Consider the following 25,195-nt stretch of genomic DNA (forward strand, 5'->3'; position numbering starts at 1 on the left):
CCCACCCGGGGTTTCTCTCCCGAGGGGGAGAGAGAAAGAGACGGCGGCGGTCCTGTCCTGTCAGCAATTCCACCGCGAGGAAGGAGGAGCGGGGGGAGCCGCAAGGTGCCCAGTTGTGTGGGAGTTGCTGGATGTCCGGGCATTGAGCCATCCCTGGGAGTTCGGACTTTTAACCCTTCCTTGAGAAATGAAAGCTTTGTGAATTTTCCTTTCCCCTCCTCGGTTTGAAAGAGAGGAAGAGGGACACCTTGGACCCTGGGATGTTGGAAGAAGGAATTCTAGATGGGAGGGGGACAAGGAGTGGCTTTTGGCTGGACTTTTCTGTGTTAGCCACAACCTGAACCAATCTTCTCCTTCAAGAGGGACTGTGTTTTGGGAGCATGCCAGTGAGTCAAGAGACCTGCTTCAGCTGGGAAAAAGACAAAAGTGGAGTGAACAGAGAAAAGGTTAGGGGGTTTGTGGTGGCACCCCCTTGCCCTGGAAAGGAAAGAGAAGAGAAGAAGATCTCTGTTCTTGAGCCCTTGGCCCCAGGGGAAAATGGGGGGGACTGTGGTCCCAAACAATGAAAAACTGAACTGTTGTTTTCTCCCCTCTTGCCAGGGCATCCTTGAAAGGAAAAATCCTAAAGGCAGTCTGACCATCCATGCATTGGTGGTGAGAGCACTGTGCATGGAAAGGAGAAGGGTCACCATGGCAAACTTTTCTCTGGGCGGTGCCATGTGTGACATGGAAACACAGGATGTGGAGCTGTGTTTCTTGGGGGGTCTGTGGCACAGGAGAGACTCTGTTCCCTCGATGGACTGAGTATCGGTTGTTTGAAGGGTGGAAACCTGATTGGGGTCCAGATTGTGTCTCACTGTGGTTTGTTGGAGTTGGGTGGTGGGGGGGAGGAATGTTTTGCAAGGTTTTCATTTGGATCTTTTTGTGGTTTTTTCCCCCCTCTTTAGTTTTCTCTTTTCTTTTGTAGTAGTAGTTTAATAAAGTTTTTTTCCTGTTATTAAGCTTGAGCCTGCTTTGCTCTGTTCTGGATTCCACTTCACAGCATTCAAGGGAGGGATCACATTTTCATGGGGGCACTGGCATTGTGCCAGTGTCAAAGCATGACAAGTATTATTACTGTTATTTAACCAGAGAGTGAGGAGAAAAGTTTTTAGCAAGATGACACAATTTCAGTCTAGAAAAGTCTTGATTATCTGTTAAATTTGAAATAAATATGTGCACATTGATTGCATACATATAAGGTGCCAGCAGGATTTTTTCAACAGGAAAATACTAAAGTGTAGAAAAATAATTTTTAAAAATGTTACTACTAAAAGGAAGTGTAAATCTGGCAGAATTTTGGTGCCTGTTTCACAGAGTGAATAATATAATTGCAGTCATCATCATTATCATTATCATCATCATCATCATCATCATTGTGCCATTTACTTTAAAGAAAATGGATGGCTTACTGTCAGGCTGTACTCAAACACTTCTATGATAATGGTAAAAAGTTATGACAGGAGAGATCCTTTGGTTTAAAAAATTAATTGTTTCAGACAAGCTGTCAAGTTGTTAACACTAACATGCCTTAAATGTAAAAATTTATATACCCAGAGACCAAGATTCACACTTGATTGTACCTGACTAAGAGGTTTTCAATTCTGTAATGATTTTTGGCACTAGAAATATGCCTGCAAGGTTCAAACGCTTTACAGAAAAATTGCCTGGCAGATTCTCTGCAGCCTTGTTTGATTACAAGATCAGAGTGAATTGACTGGAGGTGTTAGCAGCAGATTTAAGTCCTTGTTTTAGACATTTCAAGAAAATAGTGTGAAAGACCATGAAAACTTAAGAGGAAGTGGTAAAATGTTACTGACATCTTTCTTTATCCTAGATGTTGTCTGGGTCCTAAAGGCCACTGTTTGAGACCTTATTGAGCTTTGGGAGTTAGACAGTTTCATAAAAAAAATCCTGCACTCAAAAAATGAAGCAGTTTTTTTTTCTCAAATATTAAAAAAACAGACATTTAAAGTTAAGGATATAAATAGATGATGATCTGTTCTAGGCTTCACTTCATCAATTCTAGAACTGTAACAAAAGGATTTTAGGTAAAGAAGTTTTGCTTTTGAAATGTGTCCTCTTTTCTCTGCTTTTTCTGATGACAGCTGAGATTTGAAGAAGTAGCTCCAAATTACTGTGGGGAACGCTGCTGTTGAAGCACACTGAGGCTACACAGAAATAATGGAAAGGAATCCTGATAATCTGTATTGCTACACCCTCCTCTCAGGGAGCTGCAGAGACTGGTAAGTTTTCCCCAAGCCTCCCTTTCTCCAGGCTGAGCCCACTCAGCTCTCTCAGCAGCTCCTCATCAGCCCTGTGCTCCAGAGCCTTCCCCAGCTCTGTTCCCTTCCCTGGACATGCTCCAGTCCCTCAATGTCTTCTTTGTAGTGAGGGAGTAGGGACAGAATGAATGAAGACTTGCTCAGGGTAGGAATTGTCTCCTTTGCCTCACAGCCAGTGGTGTACCCACCCACCCAGATGTGCTAGAGAAAAAGACAAACAGCCCAAACCAGCACTGCACAACTTGCTACCAAGGCTGAAGATAATCCCTTTAATTCAATGTCTCTCTTTAGCCCAATAAAATAGATTTCACCAAAAGATTTGCTTTGAGTTTCATAAAACCTAAGTCCTAAGAACAAGTCCTATTTTTTTTTAATGTGAGGCTTAAAGAAAAAGTTTATATTAAAATATATAAATTTATAAAAGAATAAAAACAACTTTACAGGAAGATTCCTCCAAACATCAGTAACACATGGTTTTTCTAATCCCCTTTATTTTAAAACACTTTTGTTGACCTCAAATTTTAACAAAGCACTATTTCTTTTGCAGCAAAGACATATATTGTTAAAAATATTTGAGTAAAAAAGCAAAGAAATAGCCTGAATTTTTATATAATGCAAGCTTCCAGTACTGTATCAGGACTTAACAATAGTACATCATAATTCAATGGTGTAGTCTAGGACGATGATCCACTCGAGAAAAGGAGCATGCAGAAGAGATACAAGTATGCACCTGAAGCTCTGCATCAGTACAAACACAAGGAATTGGCAGCAAACCAAAACAAAGCAACTGGTATAAATTCTGCAGCTGGAAACTTTCAGTAGCATCCGCCTTATGATGTATTTTAGGCAGAAATAGATGGAAAAATGTTGGGGTTTGACTGAGCTTGTAAGGAAACAGGGGCATGTTAGATGTGCTCTGCTTTGAACAAACCCCAGGCTACCTGGACAGAATCTGTCCCTCAGCCCACAGAGGTCACCCACAAAGTGGCACAGGAGCTGGGAAAGGCCCTGGCTGTGAATATAAAATTACAGCTTTTCCTTCCTTCTCCTGCATGAGAATTCCCCATGACAAGGAATCTAAATGGATAAGGATAAAAGATTGCTGCCACCTCAGCAATGCCTGTTGTTTGATTATTTTTTTAAATTTTTATTTTTATTTTAACACGTGGGAAGGACTAACAGGAAGTGAAAAAAAAAATGTATGTAAAAGAGAAAAAAAGTTAAGACATGGAAGCAATGTTGCCTTAAAAGCCTACTCTTCCTTTATTAAGTATATGAAGACTGATTTTGTTTTTCTTTTTTTAATAACTGGAAATCTCTAAAACAAAGAGGAGGCAATGTGAGATTGATGGAATCACGCCACAGAAGCCAGAGAGAAAAGCAGACAGCTGGGATTAAAATTTGGGACAGGAAGTGCTCAGAACTCTCAATGTATGCTGGAGAAAAGAGAAAGGAAGGGGAAAAAATAGTAAAAATCTAGGAGGAACTTCAATTTCCATGACTTCTGTAGTGGAACTATTCCTCCTGTGGGCTAATTATTTTCCAGCTCTGTGAGGATGTACAAACTCCTCAGGACCATAAGAAAGCCTTTAAAGGAGCCATGAAAAGCTTATGTGAAAAAACCCCACAATTCTTCTGTTGCTTATACTCACTAAATAGGGGGTTGAACTTGTCTGGAAAATCAAAGAAAATAGAAAATGACTGCTCCAGTTATCTTCAACTGTGTCTTAGCATTCTCACTAACCACTGTAAGAACCCAAATAGTGATCTAATCCATTTAGGTAATTTTTATGCATCTCTTTAGGTTTGAATGGTGAAAAGCACAGACAGACAGAATAAAATATTCCCTGAATCAGGATCAAGAGCCATCCCAACCACTAAACAACCTATTCTTGCACTATTTTACTCTGTCCATTTTCTCCCCAGTTTCCTCTCTGCAGAAGTAAGACTACAGGGAGAAGGGTTACCCTTTTGCCAAAGTCCATGAAATCACAATTATAATAAGAATAAAAGATAATAAAAAAGGTAATAATATTTTGTTTCCATATATGTAGATCAAAAATTAATCTCAAATCAAGACATTAAATGCAGGACAATAATATGAACTGTAATCTGATTTCAAAGTAAATTTAACCTAACAGCTACAATGAGGGAACTACAGTGGTGCTGCTAGTCCTTCATTTCTTTACTACTTAATTACTGTTACTTAGAGGGAAGAAATTGTTCTTGTCCTGTTTTTGCTGATTCTGTACAAAAGAAGTCCTATGTTTGTCTCTGCAATTAGTGCTCTGCAAACCCAATGCATTGTTTCAGTAAAATAAAATAAAAAATCCATTAATGAAACCAAAAAGCAATCTGCCCATTCAAAGAAAATATGTTTATTGAATTATATTTCTAGTCAGGCTCAACTTTTGCTGCCATTACTGAGAGAGACATTGAAGAGTAAGGAAAATGCATTAATAATCAAGGCAGTACTAGGAAACAGTGTTCAAATGTTTTGTGATCATTCAATTTACAAGCCATAACTAGTGAATATATGCCTATTTCTTTAATAAAAGGTGCACAGTGTTCTGATTATCATGTCTTCTTTTTATTGCAGTTCTTCTATTTAAGTATGCTTAAATTTCAAGGGGTATTGTAGGAAAGTAAAGGTGGATTTGGCTTTTAGTCAAGACAATAGAGCCCATTTTACCTTTTTTCACATTGTTGCCCTAAGCTGAAATAGCTATGTTTATCAGTTAAAAAAGGAATTAGAATAAATAAATAAATAAATAAATAAATAAATAATTGCATTTAGCTTCACAGGAATATAGATCTGAAAAAAGGTTCCTCAACTTTCCAAAGAAACCATGGGCATCATTTTTTTCCAGACCATCAACTGGCATAACTGCTCATGCAAATTTTTTGTGGTTTTAAGCACGCCTTAGAAAAGGTGGAATGGAGAATACTGGAGTGATTTGAATCAGCTCATCACAGTGCAAAATTCTAATGGTGTTCATATAACAGGACCTTAACCTGGGACCTTCAAGACACTTAATTCAGGAAGGAAGATATAAGTAGTCCTGCTTGACTGCACGGAAATGGAAATGTGAAAAATGAAATAATTTCCTGATAGAAGAGGGTACTGTAATAAAGGATTTTAGTCACAGCTTTGAAAGTGAGGTTTTAGGAGTATAATTTCAATACTGGCTCACAGGAATGCAAGGAAGAAATTACATCCTAAGCTCCACTGTTGCCGTAACATGAATCTGTTTCCTTAGCTGCATCTAGTCTTCTTTTTTTCTTAGTACAAAAAAAACTATTAGTTTATCATATTGTGAGAAGGAGCCAAAGATAAGAGGAAAAAGTTGTTTATATAATCTCTTGAAAAAAGACAAGTTTGTTTTCTGCATAAATATACTAATTAAGGTTTTGTTGTGCTTTTTGTTTTGTTGTTTTGTTTTGTTTTAAATCAGCCTACAGAAAAATTGAGGTAAAAAATACTAACACAACTTTCATCCTGAGTTTCTTGTAAGGAATTTTTTTGCTATATTTATAAATAGGGAGGGAAATGGTTTGCCTGTGTCCTGGAAAAAAAAAAAAATTAGTTAAGCTGTAAATAGGTAATTAGATTGAAGTAACACTGTTTTCTCCTTTTTCCTCTAGCTAGTTAGCCTTAAGTTTTACTTATTCAGTGTCTGTGGCGTTCGTATAAGAATAAAATGTTAGCATCAGTTAACATCCTAGGAAATTTGAGACTTCCAATGCAACTGAAAGATGACTTTTTCAGAAGTCACACATTTCTACATAATCTCACCAATCTATGTGCAGTTATTTTACAGTAATTAAGGGACAGATGTTTCAAAATGAAATCAGAATGATACTCTCAATGTCTTCTTCAGTGGTTGTTGCCAATGAAGATACTATATTCCAAAATTTGTAAACACTTTGGCACCTAATTTTAGCTGAATTTTGCAATGCACAGAACAGATCAAGCACTTCAAAGCAGGTAACTCCTCCCCTTAATTCAAAAGTCAAATTCTGCAACCTTTTCAAGTACAAACACACTTTTTCTACTCAATTAAAAAACCCTAATATAACAAACCTGTGACAATCTTGTTTTTAAAATGATTGTAAAGTTTAAATAATTATTTTGAATTACAGGATTATGCAATCCAGTGAATTTGTCAGATATCCTGTCATTAGCCACAGGACAAAGGGAGAAACCACTTGCCCTTACTGCAGAAGTTTATGATCACATTTCCCAAGACAGAAGATAATTTTCCATGAATATTCTTCTATTTGTAAGGAATACATTTAAGATCCAAAATTATCATGAGCCTCTCCTGGAACACTTTCCTTCTTCTTTAGTCATTCTGAATTTTCAGGGTCTATTGCCTTAACATTTGAATAATCTGCACTTGGTGCTTGCTATAGTGGTCTTGCTTTATTTAGACAACATGAATCTTTCTTGTTTAAGATCTTGTTTTCTATCCTATTTTTATTTCTCCAAGAGTTCAAGACTTAAGACATCGTTCACCCTTCCTGGTCTTCTTTATTAAACCAGTTGCACTATAAGACCTAGCACTGGATATAATTTACTGTTTTCAGTTGGAAAAACAGCTGTTTTACACATTTTTATCTCCATGCAAAATAATTATGACCAGTTGGGTTTTTTAATATGAAAAATAAAAAATAAAAAAGCAGCATTGCAAAACCATAAAGACAACAAACCTCTTGAAAACTTGGTAGATCTTAACTCATTTTGAAGCCAGTTCCCACAGCCAGGAATGGAGAAATGACATGGTTTATAGTGATGCAGTTTGGGTTTTGCCTTTTTTTCTTTTATACATTCTCTGTATTCTTCTCACATATTTTTGTAACTCTGTCACCTATTGTATTGGTAGCTAGTTTTTCCCAGTACTTTTCCATGATCTTTCCCTAAGCAAAAAGACAAAACAAAATCCAGAGCTCCAAGCCCTGGGTAGTACAAGGCCCCCTCTATCTTGGCTCTTGCTTGGAACCAAGGCTGAGAACAACTGCTCAAGATCCATTCTCATGGACAAAGTACAGCTAGTGCTGAAGGAAGGACTCCAGAGAAGGGACTTGACCTGGGGGAATTGCATCACTACTTGTTCTCCTAATTGGTGCTTTTTATCAATTATGCTAATTTCCTAAAACTTATAAAAATGTATTTTCCCTGGGGGAAATTGAGCTTTTGTGGACATCTTTCCATAACTGCCCCTGAAGGCCTTCATTAAAGATCCTCTTTTACATTACCACCTTTCTAAAATTATCTCAAGATTCATTTCCAGGCTGGGCAAAAGGCAACAGTTATTCTGGCACCCCAGATGGGACAAGAGAATCTGGTACCCTTCCTCCAGACCAAAAACATCCTCCAAGGAATTCTTTGCGACTGACAATCAAAAGAATTCCCTGCTTTAAGAATGAGGTTGAGACACCATGGTTCTAAGATCCAGATGGAGGTAATATAAAGGTATCTATTTTTGTTGTGTAGTATGCAGTTCATATTTGTGTGTGTATCGTGTGTGTATTCTATATCTGTTTAAAGAAAGTAATTGCTAGCAATACCAGAACAACCTGGTGTGGTGCTGGGGGAATTTGCTTTTGGAATGGTTTCTCAAAGTTTTTCTTTTGCCGCTTTTCCAACCTGCCCCAGATCTGCTGGGGGGGTAGGGAAGGCAAGGGGTGTGTGTGTGTGTGTGTGTGTGTGTGTGTGTGTGTGTGTGTGTTTGCCATCGGCTGAGATTGTTCACTGGTGAAGAAAAGCAAACTACAATGAGAAAGTTTATTTTGTGTTTAATGTGCGTGGGCTTTGAAATAAAAAGTTGGGGAGGCCTGACCTGCTCCTTGGTGGGAGGAAAGGGCTCCTCCTAACCACAGGTTGGCAGAAGGACGGGAGATATCCCCACTTCCCACAGGTTTGTAGGAGAAAGGGCAGAGATTCCCATTTGCCACAAGCTGGTGGGAGAAAGGGCAGAGATTCCCAATTCCCACAAGTTGGTGGGAGAAGGGGCAGAGATTCCCACAGGTTTGTAGGAGAAAGGGCAGAGATCCCCAGTTCCCACAGGCTGGCGGGAGGCAGGGAAGCAGCCCCCACTTCCCAGAGGTTTCACGGAGCGGCCGAGAAAAGCTGGACACTCGCCATTGCAGGGGAGGGGATAAGAGCCCCCACTTCTTATGTTCCACCCGCGGCAGGTTTTTCCAAGATTTCAGGGGAAAACTCCAGTGCGCCGCTCCCCCGGCCCCGGTGGGCCCCCCGCGGGCGGGCTGTGACCCGTGCGAGCCTCAGCGGCCCGGCCGCGGCGGCGCTGCTGCGGGCACGGAGAACACAACGAGCCGAGCCGAGCCGAGCCGAGCCGAGCCGAGCCGAGCCGAGCCGAGCCGAGCCGAGCCGAGCCGAGCCGAGCCGCTCGAGCAAGCCCATCTCAGCTTTGTAGGCGGCGGCGGCTCCATCGCTGTTTCCACAGTAACGAGTTTTGTTTTAGGGAGAGCCGAGAGCCGCTGAGAGCATCGCGCGTCCGTCCCCGGCCCTGCGGCGGGCAGCGAGCGCTCTTTGCGCTGTTACACAAACAAAAGGGAAACACCGGGCCCAAGGAGCAGGGAACTGTTTTCCAAGCTTCCTCAAAACAGGCTTTAAGTAAGCAGAGTCCTGTGTTAACAAATACCTTAGAATGGAAACTGAGCCAAGATAACTGAAAAGGCTGTTAGTGCCAGAAGGATAAGACACATAAGACCTTAGTGCCAGAAGGATAAGACATATAAGACCTTTCTTCCAGCTTTTGAAATATGAATTAGAAAATTTATCATTGATTTATCAGTTTCTCTATTTGCCAAACTCTCCTAAGAAGGATCCATAGGATTTTTGCAAAAGGAAGAGAATAACAGATAGTTTAGGATGGTTTACTGAATGAATATATATAATATGTACAAATATATACAATAGTATATACACCTAAATTACTTATGGATGTTAGCCATTAAAATTTATTGAGATTAGAGGTGATTGAGGGTAGGCTCTGCCTTTTTATTATATACTTCTGTACATTATGTATAGCAAAATTCTCATCAGCCTGGCTAAACAAGAAGATGCTTGGTCAACAATGCATTAAAGTACCTTAAATGTAATTTTAAACTGAATCAGCTACTTTATAAGAATCTTCTAGGTCAATGAAGTATCAATTCCACAAATAATTTATGTAACATCCTAAATGATCAAATAATTATTCCCAAATGTGGATGTTTGACCTCATCATGATTGTGTTTTTTCTGAGTGCTCTCCTCCTTCCCCCCACCCCAGCATTCAATCAGAGCAGAAGTGAAGAATGTTCAGCTGGCCATGAGTCATCCTAATGGAGACAACTCAGTGAGCCACAGCTCTGAATAGGTGCTGATCACGATACTTCTTGGCAGCAGCAATCTTGTGAATGGTCATTCTGGTATTTTTGTACCAGGTATGAGAGAGGTCCATGTTGGTCACACCTCCAAATTGTTTTGCTGAACTGGGAGCAGTGTTCCCTGCTAATCTTTCAACAAATAGTTGAGGATGAATTCATTGATCTCTGTCAGTAGGAGAGGAAAAAAAAGCCCAAACACAATAATTATACATATCCAAATGGTATTCACAATGATCAAATAATCTTCTCTATAGTAGGGTAAGGAAAAAAAAAGAATACCAAACCAAACAATCAAACAGAACTTCTACATTTTCAGTTTGTCCTGGTGAGGATGAGGTTAACCTGCTGGTGCTTTCCAAATCTCCAAATAAACTTTCAAAAAGCAAGATGACCCCAATGAAAATCCTTCTTTCATCTTGAAAGATATTATTTCACTAAATTCCCTGTACCTAAGGGGTTTGGAGGAAGAAAACTGGCTACTTTCCATTGATGTGTGATGTAACTCCTGCAGATATCTCTGGCAAGCAACACAAATACCCCAGCTAATTAAATTCAGTACTGTCAGTTTGCTCAGCAAAGATAGAAAGCAACAGATCAGATGTAACTTCAGCACCTAAGAGAATTCTAAAGGGCTTCACTGTGTTTTTTATATCTGAATTATAGAGTCTTACTCATTTGTCTACTGAAAAAATTCGGAGAAAACAAGCTCAGCTGGACGTATGGAAGTCAGCCCTGCAGACAGAATATCATGGAACAGATCCCACTGGAAGAAAATTTGAAGCATATGGAAGACAGGGGGGTGATTAGAGACAGCAAGCCTGACTTCACCATGGACAAATTGTGCTTTACTAATCTGCTGGCCTTCTATGATGGAGTGGCTGCATTGGTAGACAGGGGAAGAAGAGTTATGGATGTCATCTGCCTGGAATTTTGTAAGGCTTTTGATATGGTTCCCCAAATCATTCTTTCTGCTAAACTGGACAAATCCAGATTTCGGGACTCAACCGTTCCGTAAATAAGAATTGCTAGAGTGGCTGCATTCAGAGTTGTGGTCAATAGCTCAATGTCCAAGTAGAAACTAATGAGAAGTGGTATTACCACCCAAGGGACTGAATTGGCACCAATACAATCGAATATTATAACATTTCAAATCAAACAACACTGACAGTGGGACTGAGTGCAGCTTCAGAAACTTTGCTGATAACATCACACTGAGAGGTGTAGTTGATTGGTTTGAGGGAAGGGATGGCACCCAGAAGTACTTTAAAAGACTGGGCTCATATGACCCCCAGGAAGTTCCAAAAACCTAAAGGCAAGATCCTGCACCTGGGTCAAGGCAATTATCAGCCCCATTTCAGGCTGGCTGATGAATGGATGGAGAGGTTGCAAAGGGACTTGGGATGTTGGTAGATACAAACTTGGATATAAATTGACAATGTGCACTTGTAGGCAGAAAACCAATAATACCTTGAGTTGCATAAAAACAAATGTGACAACAGGATGAGGGGGGTGATTCTCCTCCTCTGCTCTCATGATACCCCACCTGGAGCACTGCATCCAGCTCAAGCAGACCATGGACCTATTGGAGCATCTGCAGAGAACACAGCATTAGGGGGCTAAAGCTCCTCTCCTATGAAGACAGGCTGAAAGATTTGGGATTATTCAGCTTGGAGAAAAGAAGGCTACAGGAAGACTTTATTGCAGCCTTTCAAGACTTAAACTGGGCCTGTAAGAAAGACCGAGAGGCTTTTTGCAAGGTTCTGTAGTGACAGGAGGAAGGGCAGGGGTTTTAAACTGAAAGAGGGTAGATCCAGACTGGACATAAGAAAGGACAAAAAGGGGTAGTGAGACACTAGAAGAGGTTTCTCAGATAAGCTGTGAATATCCCATTGCTGGAAGTCTTCAAGGTCAGGTGTAATGGGGCTTTAAGCAACCTGATCTAGTGAAGGGTGCCCCTACCCATGTCAAGGTGGTTGGAGTAGATGATATTTAAAGGTCTTTTATTGTCCAAACAATTCTATTAAGTGTTGCTTCAACACATTGGGACTGTATGCACAGTGGAATGGACAGTTTGAGCTGTATGTCTTCATTTTTATCTGATGTAGGTAACCCCTCAGAATGCTGAAAGAAATGATGCAATTCAAAGAGAATGAGGAAAAGGAAAGGGAAAATACCAACACAGAAAATAGTATTTTGAATCTTGTGATATTCTAGTCCAAAAAGTATGACACTTCTGGTCTTCTGTGAACAACTCTGATTACTTTGGGTCAGTCTGTCAAAGATATTTGGCATCCAATTAAATTTACAAATTAGGTGGGTACTGAAGTATTATTAAGATAAATTGCACGTCTTCTCGGCATTTAAGATGTCTCTGAAAAGCCTGGCAAGTACCTATTTGCATAATCAGGAGCCTAAACAGCTTGGAAAATATGCCCTTAACCTCTAAAACAGATTTTGAGAGAACCAAGAGCAGACAGAAATAGTCAAAGAGAACAACTGATAACATGGAAGGGGATATGGATTTTAAGGATAGATGTGATGACAAAACCAAAGTTCTGACTGGTAGAAAAAGTGAGGTTTTATTTAATCTATCAGAATAAATAACCGAAGAAGTAAAGCATAAAACCCAGCACATATAGAAGTTGCTATCTACAGAAACTCTCCCTATTAAAAATTTGCATCTTCTCTTGGAGTGTGTTTGCCACAGTATGTGTAAGATAGTATCTTTCAAAGTAAAACAAACTTCACAGTTTTTATATACATGTTAATCATCACAAATAACAGCTGTGTGGGTTCAAAAAAACAGATCTGCAAAACCAGCTAAATAAACCTCTCACCTTTTGATGTGTATAATAAGCATTACTCTTGCAGCCTGCAAAGGCAATCACAAACTAATGGAGTTAAGGGAAAGGTTCCTCTATGGTTCAGTTACTTCATCTTTGTCAACATTTCTCGTGCTTTGTGAATACTGATATTGGTGTTCAGCACTGACAGAGGTTAGATATGATCTTAATGGACCCTGTCCAGGCTCCTCCAGCTCAGAAAATGTCATGTTTACATGATGGTTTTTGATCTTCTCCTGCTCAGTAACATGAAGGATGCAGCGGAGGGGTAGTGTCAGTCCTGGCTAAGGGGGGTGTTCATTGGGTAGAAGGTGAGGGGGGGAGGCAGAATGGAACAGGAAAATGGATGCAAAGACAACAGGAACATTTTAGAATGGCTGAGATTTATCATCATTGACTTGAATGATTCCCAAATTGCTGAGGTTGAGACAATCTTCCTGAGTGCTGATGTTGATCTGGTTTGCACAAGTGATTTAATGTCTTTATACTTCGGTCACTCTAAGTATACACCATCCACAACACATATATTCTTCTAGCTCCAGCCCAGCCATGAGGTCCAGTCCTGCTCTTGCTCCCTTTGTTCCTCTATTTCTTTTTGTTCACCTATCTACTACACCAGTTCATAGCATTGGTGTTGATCCTTCTTTCTTTCTGTCCATTAGTTTCTTCCCAGTTCTCATCTGCTGCCTAACACACTCAAGGCATGTTAGAGTAGATATTTTTCCCTTTTTGTAAAAAAAAAAAAAAAAAAAAAAAAAAAAAAAAAATAGAGAAGGTGTCTAATTTTGTGTCCTATTCTCCTGCACTGCAAGAAGCCACTTTTATCTTTTATCCCTTCCCAGAGCAACATAGACAAGAGCATACCTTTCCAAGCTACTCATACCTCCAAGTCAGGACCATAAGGCCCACATTACCTCACTTTGGGCCATTGGGTCATCTAATACAGGCATAGTTTACAGGATGGACATGTTTTTTGATAATTTTAGTACTAAATTAGCATTGAACATGACTTAATAAATCAAGCAGTTTCCTGTCTTCTACAGGAGAAAGGCACTCATGTTTCTTACAATAGATTTAATCATTCAGGATATTTTGATACCAGTTCCAAGATTTCTTGCAATGACACTGGCCCAGTGTAGACTTTCATGTTAAGATTAGTTTTCCTACATTCTAGGTATTTTCACCTAGTATCCCAGCTCTCAAGACCATCTTACCTTTGTTCTTTTAATTGACTGGTCATTTCTAACGCAATGTTTGTATTTCAGGGACTGGCAAAGCAATCTCCAGTTGCACAGAGCTCCTTAATGCAGCAGCACTGCACTTTAGCTCTGAGGACAGCAGCTGAAATAGATGGAGATTATTCTTAAATTCTTCAACAGAGCATTCCCAGAAATACCTGTGTTTACTCCACCAGACTAACTAGAGAAAGCTTAAAAGAAAACCCACTGGCAACAACTTCTACTGCAGGCAGAGGTTGCATTTCTCCATTTAGAAATCTCTTTGTTCTCATTAGTGTAGCTTCATTTCAGGTTGCCTGAGAATGTGAAAGCCACTCACATCTGCAATTGCACAAAAAATCCCTACTGTAGCTTCTTTGAAATCAGAGGTCAGAGCAGATGTTTTCAAGAGAGCTATCAGACAGTGTATAAATTATGGTTTGATTTACAGATCTTGCTGGCACAGTTCTGTCAGTGGCATTACCTTCAGTTATTCCTGCACAATACTTTAGTGTAATAAAACCTAATCCAAAGGCAAAAAAAGAAAAAAAGTCTTCCAGGACATCAAAGCTTTGTCACTGCCATGATAAAATGTAATATCCAGCTTTAACTCACTCTAGATCATTACAATCCAACAAATAACACAGGGAAAAAGCCAGAGAGACAAATACTTGGAGAGAAATAATGCCTTATTACAGATGTGGAAAGATTTTCACTGCCTGTTCCTTTGTCCTTTATAAAAATATATCTCCTGATCCTGATGTTATACATTTATATTGGGAGTCATCTGAACACTGAGGTCCTGGCTATAATATGTAAATACAGATACTATGGGAACGTGAAGATCTCCTACACAGGTCTTTAGGTTTTTGTTTTGTTTAAAGTATTTTTATGAAAAATCACCCAAACATGTCTCTTTTCAATATTTTAGTAGGACAGAGAGTGTAGAAATGATGCAAGGTATTTACAAACAGAAGTCTGTGTCTAACTCTTTCTCCCAGCCCCATCTCTAACACATTTAAAAAGAAACCCTCAGATATAAAACCATAGTAGGAGCAACTGGCTGAAGTAAAGACAGTCCCTGGGAAAAGGATCATGAAGTCAAGGAAATAGTAGGCCAGATTTTTATCTGTTGTGTGTGTAGTAAAATGTCTTCATTAATGGAAATTAATTATGCATATTTTTTTACCCAGTAGTCGCATCCAATGTGAGTCTCAAGAGCAGATGTTGCTTCCTCTATCTCACTAGAGAAAAAGTCCTTTTTCTGCTCCTGGATAGATAATGTAAAGATCTTCAATGGAAAAAAAGGGAAATGGATGAGAACATTTAAACAAATATGTGATAAAGACAAGGTACATAATTTTATTTGTGGTGATAGCACCACTGTCTGCAAACCATCCCATAGCTGCTGAGTGAACAGCTGGATCAGCATTCTGAAACTAGGAGAGAGAGAGATTTACCCAAACTTTTCTGAACAAACCTGCATATGACAGAGAATTTTTTTTTTTTTATTTTGTCAAAATTAATGCTTGGTGTAAACTGAAAATATTCCAGTTCCCACAGATCTGGAGGTAAGCTTCCCGGGGTCAAGATTACAAAAATGCCTTCACACAGACAGATGTCAGAGTTGGATTGGAGGTCCAGTCCCCCCAATTCTCTTTCCACAGACAGTTCCAGCCAAGGTCATGTTCACAGTGACCATTTAGCAAGTGAGCAGAGTGAATAAAACTGGGTTCTGGTGGGCAGTTTAACTCTGTGGCAGGTTGCCCCTTCTCTGGCTTTTAATTCCTTCGCCTGAAATTAATGCTGTAGTAAAAATGACTGTGACCTATCTCTCCTCATCCTTAAGAGGAGGCCATGAGTCCCAGGTGGTTTCAGGAGCTTTTGAGTTTCTTTTACCTAGCTCCCTAAAAACAATACTTGATATCTGATTTTTTAAAGAATTATTTACTTGTGCCTCAGGAGAGCCCACCCTATTTGCAATTCCTTTCTGTTCCACTCAGGCGTGCTGGCAAATGGGGAGTCCGAACGCTCGGAGCAAAGGTCAGTGAAGCATCTGCTCTCCCAGTCTTGTTATTACCAGTATGCTCTTGCCCAGCTTCTGTTGTTCCGGAAATCTTTCAAGCATATAATGGGTAAAGTTGCCTCATATCTAAACCTTCAGCTCCAGCTGACACCTCAGTAATTTGTTTCCCATAGCAACTCATTTGGGATTCTTGACCTTGATGGAATGGCTAATGCAGCCATGTGGCCAACTCAGCTTCAGAGCTTGTGAGCAAACCACAACAAGTGCATTTGTTTTTGTGTTTCGTGCCTTCATTTTATTAACCCTGGTTTGTTCTGGTTTCAGCAACAGTGCCCCATAGCAAAAGCTTTCTCTCAGATCTCTTAGTTTTAAAAAGATACACATTTCTTGTTTTAACAGGTAGATATAGAATCAGACACTGAGGGCACCTGCATTTTCTCAAGGCTAGATGGAATCAGGGTGTTTCTGGTTTAATTCCAGCATCTCTGATAAGTTCCTTATGAGCACCATTGCTTACTTTGCAGAGGCAAGACAAGAGCCAAGCAACTCCAGAACACAGTTAAATGTATTTCTGAAGATGGCTGTAGTATAAATCAGCAGGATGAAGGTCACATTTTCTTTTATTCCTTTATAAGAAAGTCTATCAACTATATAATTAAGGAAGCAGTTTCTTATTGTCAATTTCTGAATGCCTTAAATAAGCCATGATTATAAAAATACATTTCCTAAATTAACATTTTGCCCTTTTTTTAAAGTAGATAATGTTTTTAGGATTTGTAAAAAAATATATATTTATGAGTAAAATGTTCTTTATTTTTTTCCTGAAAAACAGGAGCAACAGAAAATTGAAAAAAAAAAGAACAATTTTGACAGAAGATCAGAAAATTTCTATTTAGAAATGCTTTAAGTGAACTCATGAGCCAGTCAGTCCACTAGACTCCAGCTCCTCATGTCATGGAATGAATTTCCTCTTTGACTAAAATAACTAGAATATAGAGATGATAATTTAATATATTATGACAGCCTGGATAAATAGAAGTGTCAGAAAATCATGAACAAAAGAATTTGTCATGGAGTTTGACTCACAAATAGGAAGAGGATATATCAGGTATCATATGTTAAACCTGCATAAAGCAGAGAGACAGCCTCACTAGATTTATTAATTAAAAAAAAAAAAAAACTAACCCAAACAACCACAGGTTTTTCTTAATGAGATGCTGTTGAAAAAGAGAGAAAAATATAACTGAAAATATTTCAACACTATGTGTTTGGTGACTCCATTTGAAAAAAAAAAAAAAAACACCTTGTATATTAACCTGATTATAAAGAAAAAGGTATTTTTGATTTAAAAGGAAGGAGAATGCATGTTTGTATGTAGGTGTGTGACAGGGAACATATTTTCTCCTGAGAACTACACCAGGATTTACTAACAGAAAGGGGACTTGGATACTGTAGGGGAAATGAATTTCAGATTCTTTGTTAATGGATGATGACGTAATCAATGGTTAAACTCTGATTCATGCAACTGCTTCACTGTGCAATCCTTAAAATTTCTTATGCTACAAAAGTAGTTGTGAAAAAAAAAAAAAAACCCACACAAAAATAGAAGGAAAAAATTGCATAGAACTGAATCCATCATGCAACATCCATCATATCCACAGGATAAAAACAGTGAGCAGCCTGTGAACAATAATTGTAACACAGACTACAGTCAGCAGAACAGCTGGAATGAGAAATCGATTATTCAGCTAGAAAAGACAATGTGCAATTATTAAATTATGAGTAATTAGTATATTCTGGCTTACATTTTGCAAGCCTGCACTTTGAGAAATTCTGTGACTCGGCAAAGAAAGCAACAGAAAGATGTCCTGGGTCTGCCCTGTGCCATTGTTTAGCAAACAAAAGACCCTCAGAGAGCACGGTGCTTTCTGCTTACACAGCTAAGATGCCTATCCAGCCATGCTTGTGAAGCTGGCTTGCAAGTGGAATAACAAAATTCCATCACCTCTGTGCAATAATCTCAATAATATGTACTTAATACATTTCAAGCCAGAGGAAGTAACATTCTTTATACAAAATCATTCACATATATACTGATAGAAAATTAGTAGCAGCAAAAAAACCCATCCTGTATCCTATGTCCTAACTCTTGTCTTGACTACCTCACTCTAGTGCTCCTTCAGTGCTCTCTTTCTTCCAAAATTGTGCATGTGATGTACTGATTCATCAAGGGTGTTAGCTATCTTGGTGTGAACTGAGCCAATGCTTGAGTTTCCTAACTTTACCTCTGGCAAATGAGGTCACCTTACTTTGTCCTTTATTCTGTAGTACACCCCCCTTTTTACTATCACCTACCTATTACTTTTGATTTTAAAAGAAAAAAACCTGAACAGCAATGACTATAAAATAAAAAACCAAATAGCATTTCCTTATTCTTTTCTGGAACCACAAGGCTACCCAGAGTGAGAGAAGGACAATGTCTTTTATACTCACAGCAGATCTTGCACTGCTAGATCAGCTGGGTACAGTTCCACAAATCAGTGCCACATGGAAACGTGCATGTGTTCTGAAAAGCACCATGTCATTTACACAGTTCAAGTGGGTGCAGGTGAAAATTAAACAAACATCAGCTCTAAGCAGCTTCTCGGCTTTCCTTGCATTTAACAGATTGGCCTATGGCGTACAGAAAAGACTATTGTTACTTTTAATCTCCTTTCAGTGTAGGGAGCTACTGTTCTCTCTCCTGCACTGATAACACACAAATTGCTTATCCTCCAAAGCAGCCTTCACCTGACCACCAACTGCACTCTCCTCTTGCCAGGCTTCTGATAATCTCTTCCCACTCGTTTTTCAGTCTGTTGTGTTCAGCTTAAGGCATTTCTGTGGCCCCATACAGATGGAGAATTAAAAAGGGTCCTTTTTTTCCCTTCTGCTGCTCCCCTCCCTGCTTTCCTGTCTATCTGAGAGGTGAAAATACACTGGGGGAAAAAGGAAAGAAAAAGCAGTGATGGTACTAGCATGACAACTAAAGCTCCAATTTCAAATCACATTGTGAAGGTTCACATGTGCTGTGAAATAATTTGAAGGCACAAAGGAGTCCAGATTCTCAGTAGTAGAACCTGGTGATTCTCAAAATCTGCCACCATGGCTCCTGGCTTGTTCAGCTGAAGCCATTTGGCAACAGCTAATATATAACTTTCTGAAAATACAAGTGTCCTCTCTTTCTTTAACTCTGGTCACCACATAAGTCCATGCGAAATCCTTATCCTGAATGCTGTGTAGACATCTTCTGATAAAAACAACATAAAAAAAAAGGACAACAAAAAAAAATTGAAAATATATGTAACAAAAAGTAATAAAAAAATAAAAATTAAAAATAAAAATATTATTTCCAAACAAAAAAGACAATTAAAACATGATATGGAAAATTGCAGGAAAACAAGAAAAATAAGGGTTTTTTTTTTCTTTAATACGTAAAAAGAAACTAGAAACCAAAAAAAAATATTGAAAAAAAATTTACTAAAAGAAAATATATGGAATTTAATTTTTTCCCCATGTAATTAAAGAGAATTAAATAATTGGAGTGGGAAGAAATTATATGCTTTTTACTTAGAGGAACTAAATCACAGTAAAATCTTGCCAGGCAAGTTTGATTTACAAGTTCTGTTGAAACTCATGTGGCTTTCTTAATATTAAATATTGCTTAACATTAGGTATTCCATCTCTGTCTCGTGATGAGCACACAGTGAAAGTCATCAAGACCGCTGCTGAATTAAATGGACTCTTCAGAAACTCTGATGCTGCAGAGAAGGGTCCCAAGTTCAGATCCTCAGGACTCACTCCCTGCTCTCCTGTGGAAACTTTTTAGCTGGAAGTCAGGATCAGCGAGGCGCAGGCAGGAGCTTCTCTGCCGCTCTGGCACAGCAAAGAACGAGTCTAAGGACAAGTCAAAGGAATGATGTTAAGAATGGCTGAGCTGTGTGCAGGATGAGAAGCAAAGGGACCTCAGAGGGGCGGCTGCCAGGCCAGGCAGAGCTGATCGGTGTTCCCAGAGCCCCGCGCTGCTCTCTGCCCCTGCAGTTACCACGAGTGTGTGCCAAGGCTGGCTCGGAGTGAAGGAGGAGTGTGGAGTGTGCCTCGTCCCCCGAGCTGCGGTGTGGGCTGTGGAAAGCCTTCTGTGGGAGATGATTCATCCTGACACCTATGTTAGCATGATAATATGTTTTTCCAGAAGTGTCCCAAGCACTTTACCATGTGCCAATCCCATTCCTTGGGAAGATTTCAAACAAACTGAGTCAGACAAATTTCAGTCATATTTCCCTGGTTTCTAGGGAAATATGACAAGGTCAGGGCAGTGATATCCTGTCACTGAGGAGTGGATAGGGCATGACTGAAGTAAGTTTGCATTTATATTCCTCTGTCTGGGCACACAGATGGAAGGGAGTGGGAAATTCTCTTGTGTTTGTTCTTTGTGAGTCAGACTGATCCCAGAGCAATCCACCTCTCTCCTGAATGGATCTTTGGCACCTCCTAAATTCTTTCTCTGTTACCTTGGGGTCCTGTGCCTGCAAAGTTGCCATCAGGCACTATCAGACTGGGGAGTGGGAAGAGGCAGTCCAGGGGTGAGATGGACAGGACAAGAGTGATGTCCTCACATCCTACATTACATAAACAGAATTACACCGCTTTCCTGTTATCTGTGTGTAGTGGTTTGCAACAGCACCTGCTCCAAATGATGTGGCTGCTCTTTAGATGAGAGAAAAATATGCACTTGGCACCAGCAATGGTCATGGACATCAGTTTCCAGGATTCGCTATAGTGCAGATTTCCAGGGAATTATATCACTGCTACCCCTCATGAGACAGCTTGGCTGGTCTCTGGGCATACTTAAACCACTCAGCAACTCAGATCTATCCTTCACCTGCAGTGTCAGAGCCACCTGAAAGGAACACCTGGTTTCTGGAAGCCAAAGCAAGGTGGGTGTAAGAGTTCTGTTGTGACAGGAGGAGGGTTGGGTGTAGCCTCATGTCTTACAAAAACTAGAGCTGGACCTAGGATTGCTGGAAATTTCAAACAACATGAATATCCTGGTGATGACCAGAAGGGATAAGCACCTTGTTCCTGAGTTTTCAAAACTCAAGGCAGAAGGATGACATATAAGAGTTGGTTGTGTTCTGACATAAGATTACCTGGCCAGAGCATGGTGCTAAGGTCACAGGTTTGATCTCTGTATGGGCCATTCACTTGGGCATAAGAGTTGGACTTGATGGGGCCCTTCCAACTGAGTTGTGTGATTCTGACACACAGTCAACTTGAGCAGTTCTAGTCTAGAGCTGCCATCTGAAACGAACTGAAGAGCATGGTGAGGGCCAGGGCTGGATGCCCTCATTTCTTTTTGACCATCCTCCAGAAGCTGCAGCAGCGTTGCTAACCAAAGGGTACTACTGCCAAAAGGGTGAAAATTTAGCCTCATGTCCAAAATTTGTTGCAATTCCCTATTTTTTAAAAAATCTATTTGCTTTCAGCTACCAGGCATCCTTGTAGTCACCCAAAACCTGCCCATGCAAACCCACTAAAACCAGCACTGTTGCTCCCTTAAATACTGCACTTGGCAGCAGCCTGCCATACAAATTCATGTTGATGTGACAATTTAGAGTGCAAAAGTGAATCACAAGCATCAGAATGATGCATTTAAATAGAGGTGATATTAGACAAATGTCTGTACTGCATTTCCTAATGAGGAGGTAGTTTGGATTTAAATAGTCTCCCTAGTTTTGGGCTCAAGTACTTTAAAACCAGAGTTTAAAACCAGAGACATGTTCTATGTAAATATGTTGGTCAAAGACTAATTCTACTGAGAAAGGAAATAGTGAGATAATTATGGAAAGTCAATAGGCAATTTTAAGAGTCATAATAGTTTCAATAAGCTTTTTAGACAAATTTAAAAAACTCAAATATAAATCTAAAAAAGGAATTTGGCATTTTTGCCTGCTTTTGAATAAAGTAGTTTGAAGTGATTTTGTCTTCATTTTTAAATATCCAAAAGTTGTAGAAAGCTAAAATAACATCTAGTATTTTACACCGGGATTAAGCAAAAATTTTATCTCTTCCAAGAGAATTTGTTTTTTCCAGATTTTGGGTCACAAAATGTTTATCCAGAACAATTTTTTGTGCATATTATTCATTCTATGGGGGAGTGAGGAGGGAGCAAGGGGTTTGTGAGTCTACTCATTGTGAACAATTACTTGTGTAATAATACATTTTGGTGAATTTATTATTCTATATAGCTAGCAGAACAGATACTCTTCCCGCTGGTATCCCATGATGGATGCATGGGAACAGCTCAAAGCTGCATCAGAGGAGGGTCAGTCTTGACATTAGGAAGCTTTTATTCACAGAGAAGTTGGCCAAACACTGAAGCAAGTTTCCTAGAGGTGTGGTCAATGCCCAAAGCCTGTCAGTGTTTAGAGGCATCTGGACAATTCCCTTATCAACCTGCTTTATCTTTTGACCAGACCTGAATAGGTCAGGCAGTTGGACTCATCAAGAGGATGATTGTCTTTCCAACTAATCTCAACTATTCTATTCTATTCTATTCTATTCTATTCTATTCTATTCTATTCTATTCTAAATTTTCATTTTCTACTGTGACTGTTTCCATGGACTTACTAAGAATGTACATTTCTACAAACTATTTCATGCACAAAATTCGACCAAGTTCATCAGCATCATTTAGTTCAGAACAGTGGCCTTTAGGGAGTAATATCCTAATGATTCAACAGTGTCAGAATATTACAGACCATGTGTTTTTTCTAAAAGAAAGAGCCTATATGTGTATATTTTTCTTGTGTATTTTTGAGATATATCTACTGCTTGTGGCAAAATGAAATAGGCCATCTATTTAGTTTTAATTTTGTGATTATATGAAGGATATGAAAAAGGATGGAGTGCTAATTTATTATTCTAAGCACTTTTGTTGATGACATACAGGTTGCTAAAAAAGCTGGAAAGTCAGATCAGTTTTATAAGCAATTAAATGGGGTCTGTTGAAAGGTAATTAATTTTATGGAAAAGGTAAAGCAAGGTGGTGCTATAATATTCCTTTATCTCTGATGATAGGAGGAAAAGATAGTTCACTGAATATTAAATGTTTCTGAGTGTTCAGGTTCCATAGCATTATTTATATTTCAGGTCTGTTGACTGTTTTGCTATTAAATATGGATGGTTAAGTGTGCAATTTATTCACACTCTGATAGATATTTTATATACCATGGTCTTGATAAAAATTAGCTATTCATTTAATAGACAGAGGCTATCTTGTGCTCATTAGCAATGTGACCAGCAATGTATCAGGGACAGCAAATCTCCCTCTGATTTCCAGAGAAGATGAGGGAAGAAAAGACCGATAATGAGCCAGAGTTGGTTTTCTTAAACACTGAATGTGGAAAACTTGAGAATGCAGTTAATTACTTTCACAAAATATAACTGGGATATTCTGCGAGATGTGTAATTATATTATACTCTCAGAGCAGTAAAAGTCAGAAACAAATATGAGAGAAAACTCTGTTCTGAGCAAGACCAGGAAAAATAGATCTAGAAGTGTTTTGTTGCAACCTTACATCCAGCTTTAAGGTTTACATATAAGGAAATTTTGAAAACTTGCAGTAGACAATTATGAACATATGCATTCTTTCAAACAGTCATTATCAAACATACTCTTTCTTCAAAAACTAAGATATTGTAGGTGTTGGTACATGTGTAGCCTGAGCAGCCACATTTGTTTGAGAATATTGTTAAATTTGGTATCTTAAACAGATTTTCTATGGAAAAAAAATCACAACTTTAATTAACTGTTACATAAGAAAAGGATGACAAATCATATAAATCACTTTATTTTTGCTATGTCTGTCAAAAGGTGTAAAGGTGCATTGTAGGCTGAATTAATGCTCTTTATTTGTAACATCAGTCAGGGAAAACAGAGAAAAATTATGTTCCTAATCAATATTAATTCTATTTTTTTTTTCCTTTTAAGGAGTTGTTTCATATTTGTTTCCATCATGATCTTTTAAGATTTTTATTGTTTTTCACTGTGGGGACTTTCTATGTCTGTTATTAATCCTACTGATTCCTTTAATTCTTCCTTGTTTTGAATTGTCCTTCTGAAGAAATGTTCCTCCAATGCCACATAGTACCTTAGATGAGATCACACGGGACAAGCCACTATGCAGAGCACAGACAGGAACTACAAAATTATTTGAAATACTACAACCTTATTCTTTGTGCATTCCAATATAAACTTTTTCACTGCAGCTGAACATGGTGGAGAGATTTTTGGAAAAGCCTTTGCTCCTTTCTTCATCCACTGCTGCTAGTCTTGAATGCTGCAAAGTTTGAAAAGTGATTTAAGAGGTCCTTATGCTTTATTACTTTAATTTTTTTTCAGCACAAAATTTCATTTGCTATTTAATCACTCATTTATGTAAGATGAAGTCTCTCGGAAGCTCATCAACAGGATCTTTGTCCTTGAGTAAGGTTGTAGGAATAATTAATATTTTGGTCTAGCTGCTAAACAAAAACAGATTAGCATTTAAAGAAGCATATAAATGTTTCATTGTTTCTTTCCAAAATGAAAGCCTGGGTTGAGTAGATTACTGTAGTTGACAATACTCTCATGGAATCTCAAATTAAATACTCCAATGCCCACATATTTTGAGGAGTCAAATCCATAAAACCTTAGCTACCCAAAACTTCTGGGAGACGTTCACCAACAGAGCTTCCAACAGTTCACATTTTGTCAGAGCCTAATGGTTAAAGTATTTAAATAATTGAACTTTCTCAGAGGAAAATAGAATAATTATAGTATTTCATCTCTTTATGGCATGTTCTAACTACTGGTTTTGATCAGTTTTACTAGAACTGATGGTCTAGTTCTTCAGACATTTTTTTCCAGTGTGATATGATCTACATTGGACACTGCAGTTGTGAAGAAAATCAGAAATTGTTTTGGCAAAATAACTCTTCTTGTCATACATTCTCCTGTGCTTCTTTTCTTTTTTTACCTTCCTATCACCTTCACCTTTCTCTAACTTGTCACCTGTGAGGGTAATTACTAAATAAACTGAGCAAAAGCCAGGGAAGTTAATTTTTAAGTCCTTTCTATATTGAAAAATTGCTCTTTTATCCTGGTTTTCCCACTCTTTAACCCAGCTCATTGCTTTATCATAGTGTCACAGCTTAAAATGTTTTATAACATATATCTTCAAAAGTCTTATCTAAATAATTTCTCTTTACTTATTCATTAAGTAAAATTAATCTTATGCTAAGTGAAATAAAGTAAATAAATAAAAAACAATCCTTGGGCCATCTCTAATTTAAGGGCTATTTCAAG

The 25,195-nt window shown here is 38.7% G+C and overlaps 1 long non-coding RNA gene across 1 annotated transcript; it reads left to right on the forward strand.

The window, feature by feature from the left end:
* The first annotated feature begins 324 nt into the window (after positions 1-324).
* On the forward strand, positions 325-997 carry LOC144246753 (uncharacterized). Its single transcript, XR_013340427.1, has 2 exons — positions 325-446; positions 601-997. It is a non-coding gene; the product is annotated as an uncharacterized LOC144246753 (long non-coding RNA).
* Positions 998-25,195: the final 24,198 nt, after the last annotated feature.

The sequence above is a fragment of the Lonchura striata genome, chromosome 1, assembly GCF_046129695.1.
Source record: "Lonchura striata isolate bLonStr1 chromosome 1, bLonStr1.mat, whole genome shotgun sequence".
NCBI lineage: Eukaryota > Metazoa > Chordata > Aves > Passeriformes > Estrildidae > Lonchura > Lonchura striata.